The sequence below is a fragment of the Salmo salar genome, chromosome 07, assembly GCF_965601325.2.
Source record: "Salmo salar chromosome 07, fSalSal1, whole genome shotgun sequence".
Taxonomy (NCBI): Eukaryota; Metazoa; Chordata; class Actinopteri; order Salmoniformes; family Salmonidae; genus Salmo; species Salmo salar.
The window spans coordinates 18,742,112-18,768,572 of NC_138297.1; the positions used below are offsets into that span (position 1 = coordinate 18,742,112).

Below are 26,461 nucleotides of genomic sequence, written 5' to 3' on the forward strand. Positions count from 1 at the left end.
GGCGGTGGGTCAGTCATGGTGTGGGGTGGCATTTCTTTGGGGGGCCGCACAGCCCTCCATGTGCTCGCCAGAGGTAGCCTGACTGCCATTAGGTACCGAGATGAGATCCTCAGACCCTTTGTGAGACCATATGCTGGTGCGGTTGGCCCTGGGATCCTCCTAATGCAAGACAATGCTAGACCTCATGTGGCTGGAGTGTCAGCAGTTCCTGCAAGAGGAAGGCATTGATGCTGTGGACTGGCCCGCCCATTCCCCAGACCTGAATCCAATTGAGCACATCTGGGACATCATGTCTCGCTCCATCCACCAACGCCACGTTGCACCACAGACTGTCCAGGAGTTGGCGGATGCTTTAGTCCAGGTCTGGGAGGAGATCCCTCAGGAGACCATCCGCCACCTCATCAGGAGCATGCCCAGGCGTTGTAGGGAGGTCATACAGGCACGTGGAGGCCACACACACTACTGAGCCTCATTTTGACTTGTTTTAAGGACATTACATTAAAGTTGGATCAGCCTGTAGAGTGGTTTTCCACTTTAATTTTGAGTGTGACTCCAAATCCAGACCTCCATGGGTTGATAAATTGGATTTCCATTGATTATTTTTGTGTGATTTTGTTGACAGCACATTCAACTATGTAAAGAAAAAAGTAGTTAATAAGATTAGTTCATTCATTCAGATCTAGGATGTGTTATTTTAGTGTTCCCTTTATTTTTTTGAGCAGTGTAGTTGGTCGGTCAAACCGTTATAACACAACAGATGTTTTCGTGAAAAGACCGATTTTCGGGATGACTCATGGTCTCATAAACACAGCTCTGGCTCTGCCACATTTCACTGCAGATGCGGAAGTGCAACTTGTGGATGCGGTGGATTGAGACGCATCCAATGCAAAAAACATATCTTTAGCTTAAACTGACGGATTTTGATGGGGATTTTTTTATTATGTTACTTAGATTGACTGGTGCATCAAATCATCTCTAGGGGGTTAATGGACATTTTTGTAGGGGTTGATACATTTTTCGTAAGGGAAAGGCTTTTTAAACCTCAAATACACTACAAGTTAACATTTCCTGCATTGCATAAAAGTTCAACTGCAACATGGTGATCAAATTAAGATCCTACATCTGTATGGTACAGCATTAAAATAAACGTGATACTTTGAAAGTGCAGTGTGTGGGAGCTTCTTTCCTTTGAATGACACTGTGTATAAAGTGACAGTGAGAGACAGTAGCTGGTTCCAAAACAGCTATCGAGCCCGCCCGTATCGCTAAGACAATACCATTTAAAGCACTTTTCAGAGCCAAGGGTCTGAGGGCTGTAGGAGATTGAGTAATGAGCGAACTGATTGTCCTCGTTCGACAGATGTAAAGGTCACGCTGGAGCTTTGTGGCAACATGGCAATCAAAACACGTGTAAACTGTGAAAAGAGAGGGGCATATATATGTAACGTGTGGTTAACCAATTCCTGACTAGCTTGGGCAAATGGGTGGTCTCCCTCCCTCTCTCTCTATTGCCTTCTCTCAGGATGTCCCCTTCCTGCATTGGCCCCCTTGGCTCCTGGCCCACAGTGTGCTGCTGGTGGCTGGCGTGTGTCGGCCCATTGGAGGCAGTAGAGGAGGATCGATGAGTAGCCAGTGGGGACCCGGCCGCTTCACAGCTGCCTGGCGGATGGTGGATGGTGGATGGCGTCGGCCATGCAGGGGATAGGGGGGAGGGGCGAGGGGCAAGGATTAGTCAGGGCCAGCCGAGAGGACCAGAGGGACGGCACGATACGTCAATGAGAACATGGAGGGAACTGGAGGGGGCTGGGGAAATCAGTATGCTGGTGAAGGCCTGTCAATCTGTCAAAGCACCCACTCTCCCTGACTGACTATCGACTACTCAATGACAGACAGCCTTTGACGCAGACTGCCTCACGCAGACTAAATGCTCGTATGAGAAGCACCATATCGACATGAATAGATCTTCTCATTAGCATTGTTTAACGTACAGTGACTCACCAACTCATTGGGAGAGTGAATAACTCTCCCATTGGTGCGCTCAGAAAGCCACTTTGAAAAATGTTGGTAGATTCAATAAATCATTCCATTTCTTAAGTCATGAATTGAAATCATGTTAAAACATACGAGCTGAAGGCTGATTCTACCAAGGTCGGTTCAGAACTCTGCGATCCAGACCAGAGCTGCTCTTTAGCTAAACATGCAGCAGTCCCGACCTCTCTCAAACAGTGTTCTGCTTTCACTTGGAGTACTCCTGAGCCTCCCCAGATCTCCACAGTCCACACACACAGACCACATTTTCAAGACCCCTACTTTACAAACACTTACCCATGTTTCCTGCCTTGAAATGATGGTGAATGCATTCCACCGCTATCTACTCGTTCCCCCAAAAATATAGCAAATTTTGCCCTCTGAGACAAATACATCACCAATCACAGATACTAGAGCATGTCGCAAAAACCCTTACCATGACTTCAGCAACCCTCTACAGCGCAGTGACATCCCAAACTCAGAAGTCTTCAGAACACTTAGCCCATGACACTAGTCATCTCTTCATCACACGACATGACATTGCAACTTCCTAGTTGCTAAGTGTGGCATGATCTCCTGCACTGTAGCATCTCATGCTCTAAAAAGCCTAGCCAGCCAACTGACAGCCACTAAAGAAGATGTTAGTTCCCTAGTTGTGGTGCCATGTGGAGGCCTGTCTCCCCCATGCCATGACACAGGATTATCTTTCATTAGAGCTGGGGAAGTGTAAATCAGCTTGAGAGCGGAACCTCACATGATGGCGCCGACAGAGATGGCAGCATGGTGACTAGCTCTTAAGCAACTCTGCAGTATTTTGTACTCGCGCTGCTAAAACCCTCGACCATTGCTATACTACCTTCCAGAATGCATATAAGGCCCTCCCCCACCCTCCATTCGGCAAATCGGACCACGATTCCATCTTGCTCCTCCCCTCCTATATGCAGAAACTCAAACAGGAAGCAACCGTAGTGAGAACTATTCAACGCTGGTCTGACCAATCGGAATCCACGCTTCAAAATTGTTTTGATCTCACGGACTGGGATATGTTCAGAGTAGCTTCAGAAAATAATATTGACACATATACCAATACGGTGAATGAGTTTATCAGGAAGTGCATAGGAGATGTTGTACCCACTGTGACTATTAAAACCTACCCCAACCAGAAACCATGGACAGATGGGAGCATTCACGCAAAACTGAAAGTGCGAACCACCGCATTTAACCAGGGCAAGAATACAGAGAATATGGAAGAATACAAACAGTGTAGTTATTCCTTCCGCAAAGCAATCAAGCAGGCTAAACGTCAGTATAGGGACAAAGTTGAGTCCCAGTTCAACAATATATAGAGACAGTCGTGATACTGTATTATAGGCTCTATGAAGATGAAATTAACAACCATTACAAAATAGTAACATATGCACGCAACCTGTCCATAGCCTAATGATCAGCCTGTCCATAGCCTAATGATCAGCCTGTCCAGAGCCAGGCAATGAACGCAAGAGCAGTGACACAATTTCATGTTAGCAGGCAATATTAACTAAATATGCAGGTTTAAAAATATATACTTGTGTATTGATTTTAAAGAAAGGCATTGATGTTTATGGTTAGGTACATTGATGCAACGACGGTGCTTTTTTCGCAAATGCGCTTGTTAAATCATCAACCGTTTGTCGAAGTAGGCTGTGATTCGATGAGAAATTAACAGGCACCGCATCGATTATATGCAACGCAGGACACGTTAGATAAACTAGTAATATCATCAACCATGTGTAGTTAACTAGTGATTATGTTAAGATTGATAGTTTTTTATAAGATAAGTTTAATGCTAGCTAGCAACTTACCTTGGCTTCTTGCTGCCCTCGCGTAACAGGTAGTCAGCCTGCCATGCAGGCTCCTCGTGGAGTGCAATGTAAGGCAGGTGGTTAGAACGTTGGACTAGTAACCAGGTTGCAAAAACGAATCCCCGAATCCCCCCTGAACAAGGCAGTTAACCCCCGTTCCTAGGCCGTCATTGAAAATAAGAATGTGTTCTTAATCTGACTTGCCTAGTTAAATAAAGGTGTAAAAAAGAAAAAATACAAAAAAATACAAAATAAATAAAATACTAAAAAAAGAACAAAAAAAATATCGGCAAATCGGTGGCCAAAAATACAGATTACCGATTGTTATGAAAACTTGAAATCGGCCCGAATTAATCGGCCATTCTGATTAATCGTTAGACCTCTATACTGCACTCTAGACTATGCCACCGTATCTTAGTGCAATGCCGCTCTGACATACACTACTGGTCAAATGTTTTAGAACACCTACCCATTCAATGTTTTTTTTGTTTGTTTTTTTTTACTATTTTCTACATTGTAGAATAATGAAGACATCAAAACTATGAAATAACATATATAGAATCATGTAACCAAAAAAGCGTTAAACAAATCAAAATATGTTTTCGATTTTAGATTCTTCAAAGTAGCCACCCTTTGCCTTGATGACAGCTTTGCACACTCTTGGCATTCTCTCAACCCGCTTCACCTGGAATGCTTTTCCAACAGTCTTGAAGGAGTTCCCACATATGCTGAGCACTTGTTGGCTGCTTTTCCTTCACTCTGCGGTCCGACTTATCCCAAACCATCTCAATTTGGTTGAGGTCGGGGGATTGTGGAGGCCAGGTCATCTGATGCAGCACTCCATCACTCTCCTTCTTGGTAAAATAGCCCTTGCTGCTGCACATCCAACAACAGATTACAGCAAGATCCACTTGCAGGATACACATACTCAGAACCCAGTGTTAACAAATGAGACGTATATCCGCCAACCCTCCATTTCAAAATGGATTTGAAGTCAATGTTTCAACAGTATGCTATAAAATGTCCGAAGTCTATAAAAAAGCTATATACTGCTACACTACGCTAATCATGTTCTATTGGTGTCCGTGGTCAGTTTGTTTATCTATAATCTACAAGGTAACTTGATTGAGACCACACCCCTCTGAAGGACTAGAAGGGCATGTTTTGGTCCTCTCGCCTCTCCCGCCAGACCAAACGGTGAACATGAAGGTCAGGCTGGAAGGAAACTGGAGAGTATGTTTGGATTTCGTGCTTGACGCAAACCTGCACACAAGAAGCATCTTTGTCTCTCTCCACTGCAACTCTCCATCATCCTGTCAGCTCGACCGGGCCTGCGTTTACGGAAGGCTGACGACACCGTAGAGGAGAACACGTATCCACACTAACCCCGCTGGAGAGTCCCCTGTGGCCAGACGGCCACTTTACAAAGCGGCCCTTGTTGTTGGCGGGTTGTTCCGAGAGCCAACATTGACATTCTGAAGGGCGGCAACTCGCCAAAGAACAAGGTGCAGATAGGGTGCCGATGCTTCTGCATGGTGTTGAGTAACATTTAGAAGAGAAGTTTGAGTTCATTTGATACAGTGTGGGGCTCCAAAATGTGTTCTGTGTTTATTTTGGAGGGGTACCTGATTATAGAGCCTGTTTCATTGACCCAGATTATTTTTTTTTACTCGTGGATTTTAATCAAGATTCAATTGGTTTCATCAATTGGTTTCATCCTGGCCTAAAGTTGGATTGGTGGATATCAGACAAAAGAAACGTGTGGCTTTTCTCTGCAGCGTCACTATTATTACACTTCGTTATTATCCGTAGCATTTCATTCTTATTATTATTTAAGTTATTACCTGTAAATATTAGTCTAGTATACAAATTAAGAAATGTCAAATTGGAGAGGAATTTGCGATTAAAACATTTTCCCCTCCACTTTTCAGAACAATCCGCATTTCATGATTCATTCAGTTGCACACCATTTAATAAGAGAGGAAACTCAAAACTGGCACTTGTCATCATTCCTCACACATATGCTGACACTGCAACATGACAAAACACTTTTTTAAAGAGATGCAGTCCAGACCCTGTCTATGCCTATTTTAGGAAACTTTCTGAATTGACATAGAGAGTTACTGAACTCCTACACGCACACCCACCCACCTAAAGGACCCATCAATCAAAGCCACCTGCAGGACATCTCACTCAGACAAATCACATTTGTCCTTTCCCAAAAATGTATTGAAAACCATGCCTTAGCTTTAAATCCTTTCTGTAGGGTATCAAATAGTCTACATTACAGGATAATGCTAAATCAATGTAACCTAAAAAGTTTTAAGAGGGATATATAGAGACAGTCGTGATACTGTATTATCGGCTGCATGAAGATGAAATTAACAACCATTACAAAATAGTAACATATGCACGCAACCTGTCCATAACCTAATGATCAGCCTGTCCACAGCCTAATGATCAGCCTGTCCACAGCCTAATGATCAGCCTGTCCACAGCCTAATGATCAGCCGTTGATTTATTTTAGTTAAGTGGTGGGTGGTTATGTTGACACTACATTTTAATTCGAGTGCTTTATCTAAATCTGTTCAACCACTTATTTTTCTCAGTCTTTTAGGGTTGCCTATAGCACAGATGGTCGCCTAGATTCACTTTAGCAGGCCAATAATATATAGGCTATACGAATGATGTATTCATATAATATTAATTAACTTCTAACTTGCACATTTATTGTCTTCTTCACTGTTCCCTTCTTGAGAAATCCATGCATCTCTGCTGGCAACTCCACTGGCCTCTCTTCCCCCCTCTCTAGCTCTTGAACGAGTAGCCTGTATATACTGTATATAAAATGAAGAGCAATATATTTTGAAACTTATTTTGAGCAATGATTTTTCTTTTTTTATTTATTTATTTATTAACCTTTATTTAACCAGGAAAGGCTCATTGAGATTTAAAATCTCTTTTTCAAGAGCGTCCTGGCCAAGATAGGCAGCGCCAAGTCATTACAAAAATTAGACAAACAACATGAAAAACTACAAGTAATCTAGTAAAAACCATAGAATTAACAAAGAATATAACAAAATCAAAAACAGCAAATTAAAAACATTGACAAGTCAGGGAATCAGTCTCAAGATCATTCATCAGTGATTTAAAAATACCAATCGGGACAAGTTCTTCCAGTTTAAAAGTATTTTGTAAGGCATTCCAAGACGATGGCGCAGAGTACATAAAAGCCCTTTTACCAAATTCAGTTCGGACATTTGGAACAGTTAGCAAGATAAAGTCCCTCGAACGAAGAGAGTACCCACCACATTTCTGAACAATAAAAAACTTTTATTTTATTTATTTTTTTACTAATAGGCCTAGGCCTATTCGAGGAGAGAAGCATTGATCGATCCTCTTGATTGCTGATTGGCTAATAAATAGGCTACAGAGTTGGCAATGAACTGGCGGGGAAGTTTGAATGGCGAGAGCGATGTGTAGCCTAGCTCTGGTGTGATGTGATCACATTGACTAAATTGCTAATGTAAAAAACAGGCAGAGAGAAATTCATGAATTCTCACAACGAACCCACAGACCTGTCAGTGGCAGTATCCCAGATAACAATTTCTATTGGACAACAGCTTATTTTTGAATGTGAACAGAAGCAAATTGGTGTAAACGGCATCATAAACATGACATGCTCGTATTTTTTTGTATTATTATTTGGATGAAAATAACGGACTGGGTGGGAAAGGGCCTTTTACAAGATTAAATCAGGAGCATTTGATTCTTATTAAAGAGACAGTCCAGACTAGAGGTCGACCGATTAATCGGAATGGACGATTAATTAGGGCCGATTTCATGTTTTCATAACAATCGGTAATCTGTATTTTTGGCCACGGATTTGCCGATTTTTTTTTTTTTTATTGATTGTATTTTTTTATATTATATATATATTTTTTACACCTTTATTTAACTAGGCAAGTCAGATTAAGAACACATTCTTATTTTCAATGACGGCCTAGGAACGGGGGTTAACTGCCTTGTTCAGGGGGGATTCGGGGATTCGTTTTTGCAACCTTCTGGTTACTAGTCCAACGATCTAACCACCTGCCTTACATTGCACTCCACGAGGAGCCTGCATGGCAGGCTGACTACCTGTTACGCGAGGGCAGCAAGAAGCCAAGGTAAGTTGCTAGCTAGCATTAAACTTATCTTATAAAAATCTATCAATCTTAACATAATCACTAGTTAACTACACATGGTTGATGATATTACTAGTTTATCTAACGTGTCCTGCGTTGCATATAATCGATGCGGTGCCTGTTAATTTCTCATCGAATCACATCCTACTTCGACAAACGGGTGATGATTTAACAAGCGCATTTGCGAAAAAAGCACTGTCGTTGCATCAATGTACCTAACCATAACCATAAACATCAATGCCTTTTTTAAAAAATCAATACGATCAATACAACCTGCATATTTAGTTAATATTGCCTGCTAACATGAATTTGTGTCACTTCTCTAGCGTTCCGTGCAAGCAGTCAGGGTATATACACAGCAGTTTGGGCCGCCTGGCTCATTGCGGACTGTGTGAAGTCCATTTATTCCTAACAAAGGCCGTAATTAATTTGCCAGAATTGTACATAATTATGACATAACATTGAAGGTTGTGCAATGTAACAGGAACATTTAGACTTAGGGATGCCACCCGTTAGATAAAATACGGAACGGTTCCGTATTTCACTGAAATAATAAACGTTTCATTTTCGAAATGATAGTTTCCGGATTTGACCATATTAATGACAAAAGGCTCGTATTTCTGTGTGTTATTATGTTATAATTAAGTCTATGATTTGATATAGCAGTCTGACTGAACGATGATAGGCAGCAGCAGGCTCGTAAGCATTCATTCAAACAGCAACTTCGTGCGTATTGCCAACAGCTCTTCGCAATTCTTCAAGCATTGCGCTGTTTATGACTTCAAGCCTATCAACCCCAGAGATTAGGCTGGTGTAACCCATGTGAAATGGCTAGCTAGTTAGCGGGTGCGCGCTAATAGCGTTTCGAACGTCACTCGCTCTGAGACTTGGGAGTGGTTATTCCCCTTGCTCTACATGAGTAACACTGCTTCGAGGGTGGCTGTTGTCGATGTGTTCCTGGTTCGAGCCCAGGTAAGAGCGAGGAGAGGGACGGAAGCTATACTGTTACACTGGCAATACTAAAGTGCCTATAAGAACATCCAATAGTCAAAGGTATATGAAATACAAATGGTATAGAGAGAAATAGTCCTATAATTCCTATAATAACTACAACCTAAAACTTCTTACCTGGGAATATTGAAGACTCATGTTAAAAGGAACCACCAGCTTTCATATGTTCTCATGTTCTGAGCAAGGAACTTAAATGTTAGCTTTTTTACATGGCACATATTGCACTTTTACTTTCTTCTCCAACACTTTGTTTTTGCATTATTTAAACCAAATTGAACATGTTTCATTATTTATTTGAGGCTAAATTGATAGTATTTATGTATTATATTAAGTTAAAATAAGTGTTCATTCAGTATTGTTGTAATTGTCATTATTACAAACAAATAAATAAATAAAAATCGTCCGATTAATCGGTACCGGCTTTTTTGGTCCTCCAATAATCGGTACCGGCGGTGAAAAATCATAATCGGTCGACCTCTAGTCCAGACAGGCTACACTCTTAGAAAAAAGGTTTCCAAATGGGTTCTTCCGCTGTCCCCATAGCAGAACCCTTTTTGGTTCCATGTAGAACTCTTTTGGGTTCCATGTAGAAGCCTCTATGTAAAGGGTTCTACCTGGAACCAAAAAGGGTTCTCCTATGGGGACAGCCAAAGAACCGTTTTAGGTTCTAGATAGCACCTTTTTGTCTAAGAGTGTACTTTAGGAAACTTTCTAAAACTTTCACACACGCACATTCACGTCAAAGAACCCGTCAGTCAAAGCCACCAGCGTATGTCAGAGATGAGCAAGTATTTCTCCTTTCCTTAAAACCTATTAAAAAACCTAGGCCTACCTTAAAGTAGGCTATAAGATAATGAATTGACAAGGAAAGTATGAAGGGGAGAGAGACAACTATGCAATATTATGATAATGAAATTGACAATAATTAAAATAGAAAGAAATACATGCAACATGTCCATAGCCTATTTAAAATAAAATTAAAACAATAATAATGACATTTATTTCATCTTTATTTAACTAGGCAAGTCAGTTAAGAACACATTCTTATTTACAATGACGGTCTACCAAAAGGCCTCCTGAAGGGACGGGGGCTGGGATTAATAAATAAATATAGGACAATAAAATAAAAATATAGGACAACACAAACATCACGACAGGAGAGACACCACAACAATACATAAAGAGAGACCTAAGACAACAACATAGCATGGAAGCATCACATGAAAACAAAGCATGGTAGCAACGTTGATTAGTCTATAAATTAAGAAAAGATTCCTTATCAAATTATACCATGCCTGGTTGGATAGGATTGGTACATTGTTCATTTGACACAACATTAGCACATTTTACTGTTGGACTCAGAGCCAGAACAACCTTGTCAACTGCTGTTGAATAATGAATGAATAGTCAGACACATCCAACCGTTTTTACAAGAAGACCAAATGATTTATTTACTAGTAAGCAATGAACATGTGCATTCTATAAAAGAAAGTCCACATATCAAAAAATAGCCTACCCAGCTAGCACAGTGGATCTGGGCCGATTCCGGCTGAGAGTCAGACTCAGCTGATGTCATGTGGCCCGAGTCTGGGCCGCCTTTAGCAGTATTACTTATGGCTAGGATTCGGGGATTGACCTCGGGCCGATTCCGGTGTGAGTCATCTGGCCCAAATGTACTACTTGGGGCTCGGACTGATTGGGGCTACTCTCTGGCAGATGATTACACAGGCTGCTTTATATAATTAACATTTCATTATTTATTTTCTCATTGTTTCTGTGATCAAAAAATACAACTAACATTTAAATGAAATTCTTTAAGAATACTGTGTAGTATTTCGATACTTTGTGCAAGGCAATTGATAAGCATTAAAAACTTTGGATGGAGCCTCCCGAGTGCGTTGCAGTGCAAACTGCGTTGCTACAGATGCTGGTTCGAGACCCGTGCCGGCCGCGACCGGGAGACCCATGAGGCGACGCACAATTGGCCCAGCGTCGTCAGAGTTAGGGGAGGGTTTGGCCGGCCGGGATGTCCTTGTCCCATCGCGCTGTAGCGACTCCTGTGGCGGGCCGGGATGTTTTTGTCCCATCGCGCTGTAGCGACTCCTGTGGCGGGCCGGGATGTCGTTGTCCCATCGCGCTGTAGCGACTCCTGTGGCGGGCCGGGATGTCCTTGTCCCATCGCGCTGTAGCGACTCCTGTGGCGGGCCGGGATGTCGTTGTCCCATCGCGCTGTAGCGACTCCTGTGGCGGGCCAGGCGCATACACGCTGACACATGGTGTTTCCTCCGACACAAAATGTTTTAATGTGGATGGGTATAATTTGTATGTATGAAATGTATAATAGTAATATTTAAAAAAATTACAAAAAATAAAAAATACCGGGTCATTTTGTATACATTTATCAAAATTTGCATCGGGCCAATCTGGGGGGATTCTGGTAAGATCCCGGCAAAGTTGGCTGAATTCTGGTAGACAGAAATGGCCCGATGTACTTGGGCCGATTCTAGGCAGTCATTCATTTTGATTCCGGGCTGAGTCTGACTCCCGATTCAATCAGTTCCGGCCCCCCGGGAGAGGGCCTCTTCTGGGGCGATTCCTCATTGCTAACTGGGTATAGTGTAGAGCTTCTACAACCCTGCACATCTAGCAGATCAGATGCCGGAGCAAAAAACGACAGTTGGAAAGAGGAGGATATCTAGACAGACTAAGTTAGTTATAATCATTATTTAAAAGACTCCCGCTATTTGGTAACGTTTAGCTACATGAAAATAAGGTTAATAAAAATAAATACAAAAGTAATATAGGCCTATTTAAAAGGTTTAAAGGTTATTTTATTTTCATGGCTGTCTTCATCCATAACGTCAGTTAAATAGTTATTCAATTACCGTCACAGCACTACCCTCATACCTTTATTACCGTCACAGCACTACCCTCATACCTTTATTACCGTCACAGCACTACCCTCATACCTTTATTACCGTCACAGCACTACCCTCATACCTTTATTACCGTCACAGCACTGCCCTCATACCTTTATTACCGTCACAGCACTGCCCTTATACCTTTATTACCGTCACAGCACTGCCCTCATACCTTTATTACCGTCACAGCACTACCCTCATACCTTTATTACCGTCACAGCACTACCCTCATACCTTTATTACCGTCACAGCACTACCCTCATACCTTTATTACCGTCACAGCACTACCCTCATACCTTTATTACCGTCACAGCACTACCCTCATACCTTTATCGACATGGTGAGATTTCTATTTTATGAAAAGATATCGATTTCATATGATTGATGTTGTCAGGTGGTCATTTTTACTCAGCATACAACTCACAATCACATAAATGTTTATAGGTGTGTTTTTACCATAATCATGAACAATAACAAGCCAAAAAAAAAAAGTCTCACTGATCAGAAAACTGCATCAAAGAACAGGTCTGATCCAAAAGTATAAAACACTGAAATTAGTAGGCCCTTATGCCAAACAACTCTAACCCGCTTTCAATTATTTAATTTTTTTACTCATTCACAGCTTGCCTTCCAAAAAAATATGCCTCAACAGGTGTGACGATCGCACCTCCCGAGGAGAGGAGCGCTCCACACGCTGGCAGCCCGAGATGTTGGCATTTCTCGAATGCAATTACTAGACGGATAGCGAGGGGATGAGTCTGGTCTGTTGGCTAAGCCAAGATTACAGCCCCGGCCCCAACAGTACCACTGATGCAGTGAGTTGACCCAAATACAACTGGGCCTGAACTGTAGATGACATTACTCATCATTAACTAAAGTTCCTGCCCCACACCAAGTACACAAGAAGTAGTAGGAAGGTTATTTTATGGGCTTTAGGAATGAATGGAGCGCTTTGGCTATATTGGAGGCAGGGGTTGTGTAGGTTGGGGACGGTGAGGGAAATAAGCATGTAATCTATGCAAAGGTGCCTGATCTACCTGCGCCTTCATCACTGGGACTGCCTGTGTCTGCCACGGCTGTGCCGACTCCAACTACGCTGACTCCAGCTGTGGGTTGGTCGTCGTGTTCGTCCCCTTTCCCCTCTCTCTGGATCTGTGAACGGGGCGATCCTGCTTCTCGTGGGCCCGTGGAAGGTTCCACAAATTGTGTGAGGGGTAGGAATCGGCGGATTTCTCCATCCCCTTCTCGGGCAGTTAAATCGGGCTGTTCAATGGTGAGAAATATTTCAGTCCCTGGAGCAAAAACGTTGTGCTATCCAGGAGCACATCAATAAGCTGCTCCCAAACATATTAAACCTGCATCGGGAAATTGAGTCTATCATAGTTCATGTGGGATTCAATGACATTATGAAGGGCAGCTCAGAACAGCTGAAGATGGATTTTAAAGAACTGATTGGATCTCTGCTTGACCAACAAACGCCCCATAATATCTGGCCCTGTGCCCTCCGTAAATCACGGCATTGAACGTTTCAACAGACTTTTAGCCCTCCATAACAGGCTACGAGACTATTGCAGCTCAGTGAGTGTAACATTTATTGACAATTTTTATACCTTCTTGAAACAAAGCATGTTTTATAAGGAGGATGGGATCCACCCAAATCATTTAGGTTCCTGGATCCTTTCACGGCATTATAAGGCTGCGTTGAGACAATGACTTATCAAATGAACCAAGCCCAGTTCAGTCTCAGTTAATCCCTACCATTGTGTCACTGAGTTGTCATAATGCGTCAGCAAATGTACATTATCCCAGGGGCGCTGGAAGACACAATGTAAGTAACCTAATTTATGTCCCTCTAACTGCCCTGAATGCCTCTGCTGATCCTACAGCTATTGTATGCAGTAATCATATGACTATGAACCAAACTTATACTGTTAGCACTGAGGCGGTGTGCCCTAGTAGGAAGTCCACTGTGTGCAGCTCACCCTGCACTAACATAAATCACATGAACATGTCTACTTCTGCTAAGCTTACCAGTAAAGCAATGAAAACAAACAAGCATACCAGAAAAGTGTGAAAAAAATAGCCCAGGCTAACATATGTAGCTTAATGAAACAAGGTCCATGAAATCAATAATTTGCGAGTAACAGATGACATTCATATTCTATCTCTGAAACTCACTTAGATAATACCTCTGATGATACAGTGGTAGCAATACATGGTTATAACATCTAGAAATGCCAATGCTGGACGTGTTGCCGTTCATATTCAGAACCACGTTCCTGTAAAGCTTAGAGAGGATCTCATGTTAAATACTGTTGAAGTAATGTGGCAACAGGTTCAAACAGCACAGGAATGAAATCATCAACATGTATTGATTACATCTTTACTAATGCTGCAGAAATGTGCTTTAAAGCTGTATCCAAATCCACCGGATGTAGTCATAGTTGAATGTCCCTGATCACAGTAGCTATATCTCAGAAAACCAAAGTTCCAAAGGCTGGGCCTAATATAGTGTATAAGAGGTCATACAATGCGTTTTGTAGTGATTCCTATGTTGTTGGCGTAAAGGATATTTGTTGGGTCTGTGGTGTGTAATGACGAGCAACCAGACGCTGCACTTGACATTTATGAAATTGCTTATTCCAGTTACTAACAAGCACGCATCCATTAAGAAAATGACTGTCAAAACAGATCAAACCCTATGGATTGATGAGGAATTGAACAATGGTTGAGAGGGATGAGGCAAAAGGAATGGCAAATAAGTCTGGCTGCACAAACGTACTGCAAATTGAGAAATCATGTGACTAAACTGAATAAAAAGAAGAAACTATACTACGAAACAAAGATCAATTATATAAAAGAATGACAGTAAAAAGCTTTGGAACACCTTAAATGAAATTTTGGGCAAAAAGGCAAACTCGGCTCCATCATTCATTGAATCAGATGGCTCATTCTTCACAAAACTCACTGATATTGCCAATTACTTTAATGATTTTTTTAATTGGCAAGATTAACAAACTTATGCATGACATGCCACCAACAAATGCTGACACTACACATCCAAGTATAACTAATTATGAAAGACAAGCATTGTCATTTTGAATTCCGTAAAGTGAGTGTGGAAGAAGTGAAAAAGTTATTGTTGTCTATCAACAATGACAAGCCACCAGGGTCAGACAACTTGGATGGAAAATGACTGAAGATAATAGCGGATGATATTGCCACTCCTATTTGCCATATCTTCAATCTAAGCCTACTAGAAAGTGTGTGCCCTCAGGCTTGGAGGGAAGCAAAAGTAATTCCACTACCCAAGAATAGTAATGCCCCCTTTACTGGCTTAAATAGCCCACCAATCATCCTATTACCAACCCATAGTAAACTTTTTGAAAAAATGGTGTTTGACCAGATACAATGCTATTTTACTGTAAACAAATTGACAACAGACTTTCAGTACGCTTATAGGGAAGGACATTCAACAAGCACGGCACTTGCACAAATGACTGATGATTGGCAGAGAGAAATTGATGATAAAGGTTTTTGGGAGCTGTTTTGTTAGACTTCAGTGTGGCTTTAGACATTATCGATCATAGTCTGCTGATGGGAAAACATATGTGCTATGGCTTTACACCCCTGCTATAATGTGGACAAAGAGTTACCTGTCTAACAGAACACAGAGGGTGTTCTTTAATGGACGCCTCTACAACATAATCCAGGTAGAATCAGGAATTCCCCAGGGCAGCTGTCTAGGCCTCTTACTTTTTTCAATCTTTACTAATGACATGCCACTGGCCTTGAGTAAAGCTGGTATGTCTATGTTTGCGAATGACTCAACACTATACACAATAGTTACTACAGCGAGTGAAATCACTGCAACACCTAACAAAAATCTGCAGTTAGTTTCAGAATGGGTGACAAGGAATAAGTTATTCCTAAATATTTCAAGAACTAAAAGCATTGTATTTGGGACAAATCATTCACTAAACCCTGAACCTCAACTAAATCTTGTAATAAATAATGTGGAAATTGATAAAGTTTGACCACTGTCATAGTCAAAACATGTTGATACAGCAGTAGATAAGATGGGGTAAAGTCTGTCCATAATAAAGCATTGCTCTGCCTTCTTAACAACACTATCAACAGGGCAGGTCCTACAGACTCTAGTTTTGTCGCACCTGGACTACTATTCAATCGTGTGGTCAGGTGCCACGGAGGCACCTCGAAAATTACAATTGGCTCAAAACAGGGCAGCACGCCTAGTCCTTAAATGTACATGGAGAGCTAAATTAATAATATGCATGTAAATCTCTTATGGCTCAAAGTGGAGGAGAGATTGACTTCGTCACTACTTGAGAAGTGTTGAATGCACCGAGGTGCCGGTTTAAACTACTAGCAAACAGCTCGGACACCCATGCTTACCCCACAAGATATGCCACCAAAGGTCTCTGCCACAATCCCCAATCCCCAGACTATGGGAGGCACATACACATGATAAGACACACACTCTGTGGCCTTATTCATTCAGCCACTTAGATAACTAGTGCATAAGAAATATCTTCCTGTGTTTTGTAAACGCAGATCTAAAATGCTTCTTATTGTAATTTCTGCTAAACATCAAACAAATTGTGTGCTTTAGTTGCACTTCTCCACTTGGATGAGAATTCACAAGCGGCCATTCTATCAAAAGACAGCGCTCTGGCTGATGTGTAGCTACTTTTCTCTTGCACTTTTCTCTGGTACTTTTCTTGGTTGCAAGATTAAGTTGAAATGAAGAATGCCATCTGCTTTATCTCCTCTCATATTGCACAAGTTGACTACAGGTATTAACTTAAAAAGTAGCTACAAATAGTACAACTTATTGAAAAACGTTTAAAAAAAACTCTGTTTTAATTGTTAGCAGTTGATGTTATTCTTTAATAACACAGACCCCAAAGCAAATCAGGGGGAGGAAAATAGGTTTATTCAAATAGGACAAATCATGCTTGGAAGTAGATGGTCATTCTCCCCTGTCCTCAGTGATGCTCTCCAGTGATTCTCTCCGGTGGTTCTCTCCAGTGATTATCTCCCCAGAACAAAGGGACAGAATCTAGTTTTATAACCCAGCCCTAGACTGTGGTTGACCAATTAGAAGTCATTGCAGTACAACTGGGCCAATAGCCAAATAACAAGTATCCCATTTCAGGCTCACTGTTTAGACAAATTCCTCGCATGTCTCTGACCCATTGATAAATAATTCCCTATTACAGAAAAAAACTATTTCCATTGATCGTTATTACTCTATTGACTTCTCGTCCTCTGTCTCTCGCAATCTCTCAGCATTGTGTATTTATCTTCAAAATATTCTTATACAAATGGTATTGACGGAATTGAAAAACTATACAGTAGCTTTTTCCAAATACCCCGGTATACCGCCGAACCCTACTCGTTGCAATAATAAATAATAAAGATCATCACACTCCAGACATCAACTCCTTGGGTAGACCTTTAGGAAAAAGCATTTCTTAACAGCAGACGTGTGCAGCTTGGGAGAGAGGGTGGTATAGGAAGCAATGATGGTTGGAGTAATCTTGGCATATCCAACGGGTGGCGTTATGGGGACAGCTGGCCAGGCGATGGGACAGCACAGCCACAGCCAGGCACCAACTCCCCTTCTCCTGCCAAGACAAGACTTCTACCACCTCCCCTCCCCCCAGTCCCCGACGCAATCCCTGTATCTAGGCCACTGCTCTAAGGGCGCGGCAGTCTCTCCTGCTCCTTCAACACCTGAAAGGATGAGAGGGATGGAGAGAGAATGGGAGGGAGAGAGAGGGAGGGGATGAAAAGGGGAACCCCTCCCAGACTGCGAGAAAATTCTGACTCAGCAGAGACAGGCTCCCCCCTCCTCACCCAACATTGCCTCTCTTCCTGGACCCAGCCCTTTGAGAGAGGGCCCGTATATCATAACAGAGGCTTGTGATGAAGCTCCTGAGGTATCTGTAATTATATAACCCCTCTGTGGCTAAAAGTGAACGTTGCGGTAAATCATCCATCTTTACCGCCTGGCCTGACCTCCATATTGTAAAAATAGCAGTTGTTTGGTTCGGTCTCTCTCTCCAAAATAAATCACTTGGTAACACATTGCATTAAAGTTTACCAGCCGAGGAGATTAAACGTGGGAAATGGCATAATTCTAAAAACCTGTTTGCACCGGGAGGTCAAGCCACGTGCCCCATCTCGAGTGGGGGAGGAGAGGGGCTGTGTTACCCTGTGATGGGCAGTGAGGTGGGTCCAGGGACAGCAGGTAATTAACTCATTTGCCAGGGTCAGGACCAGCCAGGGAATTGGTGATGCAGCAAGGGACACTGCCACGATGGCCTGAGGGTGTCCAGTAAGGGCCAGAGATGAACAATCTACAGTATCTGGCATACACTGCACCTTATCATGTTGTGCCTGTTGGTGGCCCTGGTTTCCACAAATTGTGTCACTGTATCTTAAGTAGGGATGCACGATATATCCGTGAAGATGTTGAAATCGGATGATAATAGCTAAAAATGGCAACATCGACATCAGCCCGATGTCTAGTTTAATGCCAATGTGAAAAAACGATGTCAAAGCGGACGTACATACCTATGTAATGTACGTACATGACGTAATGAAGCCACGTACAATTTTGCGCTACACGTGCAACACAGCATTCCTAACCTAGCCCACAATGTCTGCTGGTGTGGATCAAGCAGACAAGTCGAGCAGTCATTTGAAAGAGTAAGACATTTTCAGCAAGACAACTCAAAAGTGAAATCCATTAACGCCAAGATAATGGAATTCATCGCCCTTGACAATCAACCGTTCTCTGTCATGGGTGATGTTGGCTTTCGCTGACTGGTCGAGCACCGGTACACATTACCAAGTGCGCTATTTTTCAGATGTTGCCCTACCGGAGTTACACAGTAATAGCGTCACTGCTATTAGCTTCACAACTGACATTTGGACCAGCGATATCACCCCCGTGAGCATGCTGAGTTTGACAACACAGTGGGTCGTTGAGGATTTCGTACTGAGGAAAGTCGTATTCAATGCTCATGAATGTGCCGGTTGTCATACAGCTGCTGCCATTTTAATGGCATTTGAGAACATGTTTGAAACATGAACACACTAGCTAGCTCTATTTGAACAACTGACTGGAGAAATAAGCTCATCAACGGTGTCTGCAGCAGACGTGATACCCTCTGTCATGGTATTGAAACGCCTGCTCAACAAAACTGGCGCACAGGCTGTGAACAAGCGATTCGGTGGCATTCTCTCTTTACTGTGTCGCCACCATGCTCGATGCAATGTAGAAGGACCACTACTTCAATGCAGACAAGAAACAGGGCTTACGTGAAATGTTACATACAGCTGGACAAGATGTAAACAGACACAGTGACAGAGCGCACCGAGGAAGAGAGGCTACGGACAGACACAGGTGAAACTTCAATACTTAACATGTATGATGAAATCCTGGTTGAGAATGAAACGAATGAACAACGAAACAGCACAGTAAGTGAAAGAAATAGGTTTTGATTATGTTTTACTGGCAATCGGGGACACGTAAATGCCAACAAAGTAACCTTTTGGTCAGTGTGGTGTGTGTGTGCGTATGTAACCTTGATTTAACTAGACAAGTCAGTTAAGAACAAATTCTTATTTACAATGACGGCCTACCCCGGCCAAACCCGGACGACGCTGGGCCAATTGTGTGCCGCCTTATGGGACTCTCAATCACGGCCGGATGTAATACAGCCTGGAATCGAACCAGGGACTGTAGTGACGGCTCTTGCACTGAGATGCAGTGCCTTAGACCACTGCGTCCATGTGTGTGTGTTAACTATTTAACTGTACTAGAATGCTTAAAAGGCCGTTCAAATTTTACATATCGGTTAACGGTATCTGGTTTTTTTTTGCCAAGGAAAATATTGGATATCGGTATCGGACAAAAATGTCATATTGGTGCATCACTAATCTTAAGTGTGTACCTTGCCACAGAATATCTTTATTTGAACAATCAAAATATGGACTGATTTGAGGTATAAGGCAAGATATAAACTGGGTGGTTCCAGCCCTGAATGCTGATTGGCTGACGTATACCACGAGTATGACAAAACATTTATTTTTACTGGGCTAATTACATTGGTAACCAGTTTATAATAGCAATAAGGCACCTCGGGGGTTTGTAATATATGGCCAGTATACCAGGGCTAAGGGCTGTATGTAGGCACTCCGCATTGCATAGTGCATAAGAACAGCCCTTAGATGTGGTATATTGGTCATATATTGGTATATTGTGGTATATTGGTCATATATTGGTATATTGGTCATATATTGGTATATTGTGGTATATTGGTATATTGTGGTATATTGGTCATATATTGGTATATTGTGGTATATTGGTCATATACCACACCCCCTCGGGCCTTACTGCTTAAATAAAAGAGCCCATAGCCACATGCCTTGAACTACTTCCTGTATTATTGTGATCCACGAACACTGGCCTACACTGCTCCATGCTCCATTAGAATGACCACAACTGGGGGTCGGCAACATGGCAATGAGGGCAGAAGAGAGGAGGCGGTGGGGGATATGCTCTTCCAAGTCCTGCCCAAGTGCAGACGTACACATTATCCTGGCTCAGATGCACTAGAGAGATATACTATCTGCCAGACGGAGTGGCTGATTTCTATCTCGATTTGGCCATCGCAAATGGCCCGTCAGAATTTCTCCTGAGGGATTGGGTAACGGTCTATACAGGGAGGCAACAGGCCTGACCAAGGCTTCATGGGAGGTTTTTCCCCAGATGCAACATGGGGGCTAGAATAGAGGTCTATGTCAATACAGGGATGCAGGCTTATGGTATGATGGGATTCCCCCCCCCCCCCACACATTAGGCCAGCATTCAGTCACAGAGCAAAGAAGTGACTCAATAAACAACCGTACGAGAGGCAGATGGTAACCCAGGGGGATATCTAGCTCAGCTGTTTGAACAAGGGCATCCTATAATCACAGAACCCCTCCACCAAAAACAAATACAAAAATAGCGGAAGAAAGAGAAACAGCCTTGGAACAAAACCGAGACATAATGAGAGCAAGTTTGACAGACAGATACAAAAGTCTACATCGCTAGCAAGGATTGTCAAAGAGCTTGTTATCACACTTCAGTTAGGTGACTGGCGGAAGGACACAGACAGACGGTCGTGTTCACGGTAAATGCGTGGCAAGCCGCAGTGCCATTCCCTCAGCCTTCCCAGAGACTGGGTGGGGGCTGGGGTAATGTGACAGGCTGCACCATACAGCGGAGCCACACGAGAGCTGCCAAGAAGAACGACAAATATTAAGCATGTGCGTGTGTGTAACTAGGGTGTGCTAGCAGAATTCATTCCAAACAACGAAGCTCGTATTCTCTCCTATAACATCCCATACTTTGATGGTTCATTTCTGTGTGTGTCGGGTGTTTAGTGTATATTTTTTTTATTTACATGTCACTCAATATTTCACATTTATATTAAGTAAGACTTGAAATTCAAAAAAATGATGCACTATGCATGAAGACCACTAAGGCTTAGGATGATAATACACTCTCTGTGTGTGTGTGTGTGTGTGTGTGTGTGTGTGTGTGTGTGTGTGTGTGTGTGTGTGTGTGTGTGTGTGTGTGTGTGAGAGTGGGAGAGTGAGAGAGACCCAGAGCGAGAGAGAGAGAAAGAGAGAGAGAAAGGGAGACCTAGAGAGAGAAAGAGAGACCTAGAGAGAGAAAAAGAAACCCAGAGAGAGAGAGAGAGAGAGAGAGAAAGGGAGACCTAGAGAGAGAAAGAGAGACCTAGAGAGAGAAAAAGAAACCCAGAGAGAGAGAGAAAGAGAGACCTAGAGAGAGAAAAAGAAACCCAGAGAGAGAGAGAGAGAGAGAAAGAGAGACAGACAGACAGAAGTACACAGTACTTCCTGGATGTTGAAATCAACAACATGCCCCGTGATGACCCCCCCCAAAAAACACCCAACACACAATTGACACAGGCAGCGCCACACTAGACAACATCAAGATGCAGCTTGGGTGGTATTCATTAGGGCACATAACAGAAAACTTTTAGCAACAGAAAACCAAAATGAGTGTTTGTTATTGGACAAGTCCAGATAGTCCCTCCCTGTTTCAGTCTGCTTTCTTCTGTTTGGTGCCGAATGAACACACACTAGGATTTAGGGGACACTGCCACTCCTTTTAACCATCTCCTTTAGGGCAGTAGGATGATTTAAAGGCTATGCTGATTGGTCAGTCAAATATATGGCTCCCCGTCTCTCACTCTTTGGACAGTCACAAAATCAATGGGGGCAACTGGGACACAGTCAGATAGACAGGCTATCCTCTTTAACAGTCTGGCTGGCCTTCCTGTGTTAGGTAACAGCTGATGGTATTAACATCTGTTTGTGTTCTGATTGCACCTGACTACGCAGTGTTTTAGCTTGGCCACTTTTATTTGTACAACAACTTGACGGCCGGATGTTTATGAAATGCATGCTAAAGTCTTTTGCTGCATTAAGGCAGCATCATCATCCCTTACAACTTGTTTACGAACCACTGCCAACGCACAAGTAACTACATAGTCTAAGGACTGGAGGCATCAACCTGTGAGACGAGTCCACCTGATTCTGTGAAAAAGGAGAGATGTTTACAGAGTAATCACTACAGAGTAGACACTACAGAGTAGACACTACTGTACAGAGTAGACACTACAGAGTAAACACTACACTACAGAGTAGACACTAAAAAGCAGACACTACTGTACAGAGTAGACACTACTGTACAGAGTAGACACTACAGAGTAGACACTACTGTACAGAGTAGACACTACTGTACAGAGTAGACACTACAGAGTAGACACTACAGAGTAGACACTACAGAGTAGACACTACTGTACAGAGTAGACACTACTGTACAGAGTAGACACTACAGAGTAAACACTACAGAGTAGACACTACAGAGTAGACACTACTGTACAGAGTAGACACTACAGAGTAAACACTACAGAGTAGACACTACACTACAGAGTAGACACTACAGAGTAGACACTACACAACAGAGTAGACACTATAGAGTAGACACTACTGTACAGAGTAAACACTACAGAGTAGACACTACAGAGTAGACACTACTGTACAGAGTAGACACTACAGAGTAGACACTACAGAGTACACACTACAGAGTAGACACTACTGTACAGAGTAAACACTACAGAGTAGACACTACAGAGTAGACACTACTGTACAGAGTAAACACTACAGAGTACACACTACTGTACAGAGTAAACACTACAGAGTAAACACTACTGTACAGAGTAGACACTACAGAGTAGACACTACAGAGTAGACACTACTGTACAGAGTAAACACTACAGAGTACACACTACTGTACAGAGTAAACACTACAGAGTAAACACTACAGAGTAAACACTACTGTACAGAGTAAACACTACAGAGTAGACACTACAGCGTACACACTACAGAGTAGACACTACTGTACAGAGTAAACACTACAGAGTAAACACTACAGAGTAGACACTACTGTACAAAGTAGACACTACAGAGTAAACACTACTGTACAGAGTAGACACTACAGAGTAGACACTACTGTACAGAGTAGACACTACTGTACAGAGTAGACACTACAGAGTAGACACTACAGAGTAAACACTACTGTACAGAGTAGACACTACAGAGTAAACACTACTGTACAGAGTAGACACTACAGAGTAAACACTACTGTACAGAGTAGACACTACAGAGTAAACACTACTGTACAGAGTAAACACTACAGAGTAGACACTACTGTACAGAGTAGACAATACAGAGTAGACACTACTGTACAGAGTAGACACTACAGTACAGAGTTGACACTACAGAGTAGACACTACTGTACAGAGTAGACACTACAGAGTAGACACTACTGTACAGAGTAGACACTACAGAGTAGACACTACTGTACAGAGTAGACACTACAGAGTAGACACTACTGTACAGAGTAGACACTACTGTACACAATGGCGTGCATTTGGCTTTCAGCAGCTTTCGAACAGACAGGCAGACAAGCAGACAGACAGCCCGCCCCAACCACACAAACTAACAAACAGTGCTCAGTCACGACTCTGGCTCTGGTCAGACGCCTCTGCAGTAGGTCTTTCACAGAGCAGAGCGGGCTGGGCAGCTAGCCTCCCTCCCCTCCCCTCCTCTCTTCTCCATGTGGGCGTGTGTGACTGAGTGGCCTGCCTTGCAGCCACAGCTTTAACCTCTTGTTCAGTGACTGAACGCTGGTCAGCTCTGTCTGTGTAGAGTAAAGCCTGGCCAAAGCTGATTCTTTGACAGTATTGACTGGTAAATGTGATCAATTCAGGTAGCTTAAACTGTGTTGATCAAACTGTTCTGAAGGTTCAATCTTCCACAATGCAGACTATTTATTTATTTTTATTTAACCTTTATTTAACTAGCCAAGTCAGTTAAGAACAAATTCTTATTTACAATGACGGCCTACCCCGGCCAAACTGGGCCAATTGTGCGCCGCCCTATGGGACTCCCAATCACGGCCAGATGTGATGCAGCAAACCTTTTATGAAATGACAGAAAACAAACAAAAAATGATGTTGAGTTAGTTACATTTGGGTCGTTTTCTCTAGACCTGACAGCCCTTTTTAAATGAACATAACAAAATACAATCTCGTCCAATGAAGATATAGTAATAACATTATGAACTGTAAGCACCGCCTACACAAATGTGCATAGTCAAGCATGTGGAGTGTAGACCTCAACACATCTGTACATGGGATGGGGGGTTCATTTTCAGCCAGGCGGTCTATAATTAACATGAGTGAATGCGTGTAAATAAAACAAGAGGTCCTGACTCACTAGCTGGAGTGTCTAGCTGAAGTCACTAGTCTTGTCCAGGGGTTCCCCAAACTTTCTCACTCAGGGCCCACTTACCAGCATTGGGGAACATCCCACTGGTCTAGTCCACCTACCAGGAACAGTATGAAAACAGAACATGTTGTTCCTGGGCTGTAGTTTCACTGCAGAATTCGATAAGTTAGCCAGCTAGCATTGGTAAACACTCATGTAGCTAGAACTCTTTGTTTTGTGGTTAATGAAGAAAGTTTCTAAAGTTGAATAAGGGTTATTGAGACTATTGAGTCACGTTGCCATGACTACTTTAATACCTCTTTGTATGACCAGGAAATGTGAATAATTGCTGTGTCAATACTATCAATTGCTTTCTATCAGGAAAAACTAACAAAAGAATTGTGATTCAAATTTATATGGATATTGTGTAATATATCTGACTCAATCGAAACTCATCCAGTACATACTAATGCATTTCCTAAATTACTATGGTATACAGACAACCAAGTCCTAGCAGAGGAATATTCCCCTTCGTCTAAGGACCTTCGAAGGGCTCTTATTTCATAATGGAAACGCGAATGTGACCTCGGGTGAAATAAAACACATACACTAGTAAAACATCCAAGCTAGAGCCTAAGGGCCTGGCACTGCCTCAGAAACCGCTGGCAACCCCAGGACCGTGTAGAGCGTGACGCCATCTTGGAATGCTCTGGTGCCAAAACCAGGCCTTAACGACGCGCCAAACACTACCCTCTCCTTTACCTCCTCCAGGTGGGAAGCACACTAAACAAGGAACCTCACAACTGGCCCTCTTTCTGCCATGAATTTAAAGGAAGTGAAACAAATAAAATGTTGAAATGTTGCTTCAATGCTAACACTTTCCCTCCCTACAGTTGGAAGAAACCAGTAAGGGGTCTCCTTACATAATCCTCTAGGGGGGTTTCGATCTCTTCAGGTCCTAGGGCCTTACTAGCAGACATTTTTGTTCCAGCCCAACACTTTTCCAACCTGCTTCACACTACCTGCTTCCCACTACCTGCTTCACACTACTTGAGGGCTTGAGGATTGATATATGGCAAGAGTATGAGAGGTTGTATACTCCCTTCTGTGTTTAACATTCCACAGCCGTGGTGAAATGGTTCTGGAAGACTGGAACATCGCTCTCTGACGTCGAGCTTTCCCTTTCTCCGCTAATCCTCTGTTTACAGGCATGGTACAACTGTCTTTTCACATGCCCCTCGCATTATATACTAATGGGAATGGAGGCCTTTCAGAGCAGACCCGTGTGTGTGCGTATTTGTACGGTGTGTGCGTATGAGTGAGCGAGTTAGTGTGTATGTGTGAGAGGCGCTGAAGCATGCCGCTTACGCTGCAGGAACTCGTCCCATCCGTCAGGGGCTGCGGCCCAGGTAGAAAGAAAGCGCCGTCTAGCGTAGTGGTATGTTGTCACCACATAACCCATTTCAGAAACAGTGAGTATTGCTAACACTGCAGCGTTAAGAGTTAGCCTAGAGGTAGACCTTGGCTTGCAGCACCAGATGGACTGGAATCCCCCATTCCACTTGCAACCAAAATAGTATTGTTTGAG

At 42.7% G+C, this 26,461-nt stretch overlaps 1 protein-coding gene across 4 annotated transcripts in view; it reads right to left on the reverse strand.

Annotated features, from left to right (window-relative positions):
- The window catches only part of LOC106608629 (protein phosphatase 3 catalytic subunit alpha), a 138,164-nt gene that overhangs the window by 94,184 nt on the left and 17,519 nt on the right, over positions 1–26,461 (reverse strand). The window lies entirely within an intron of this gene.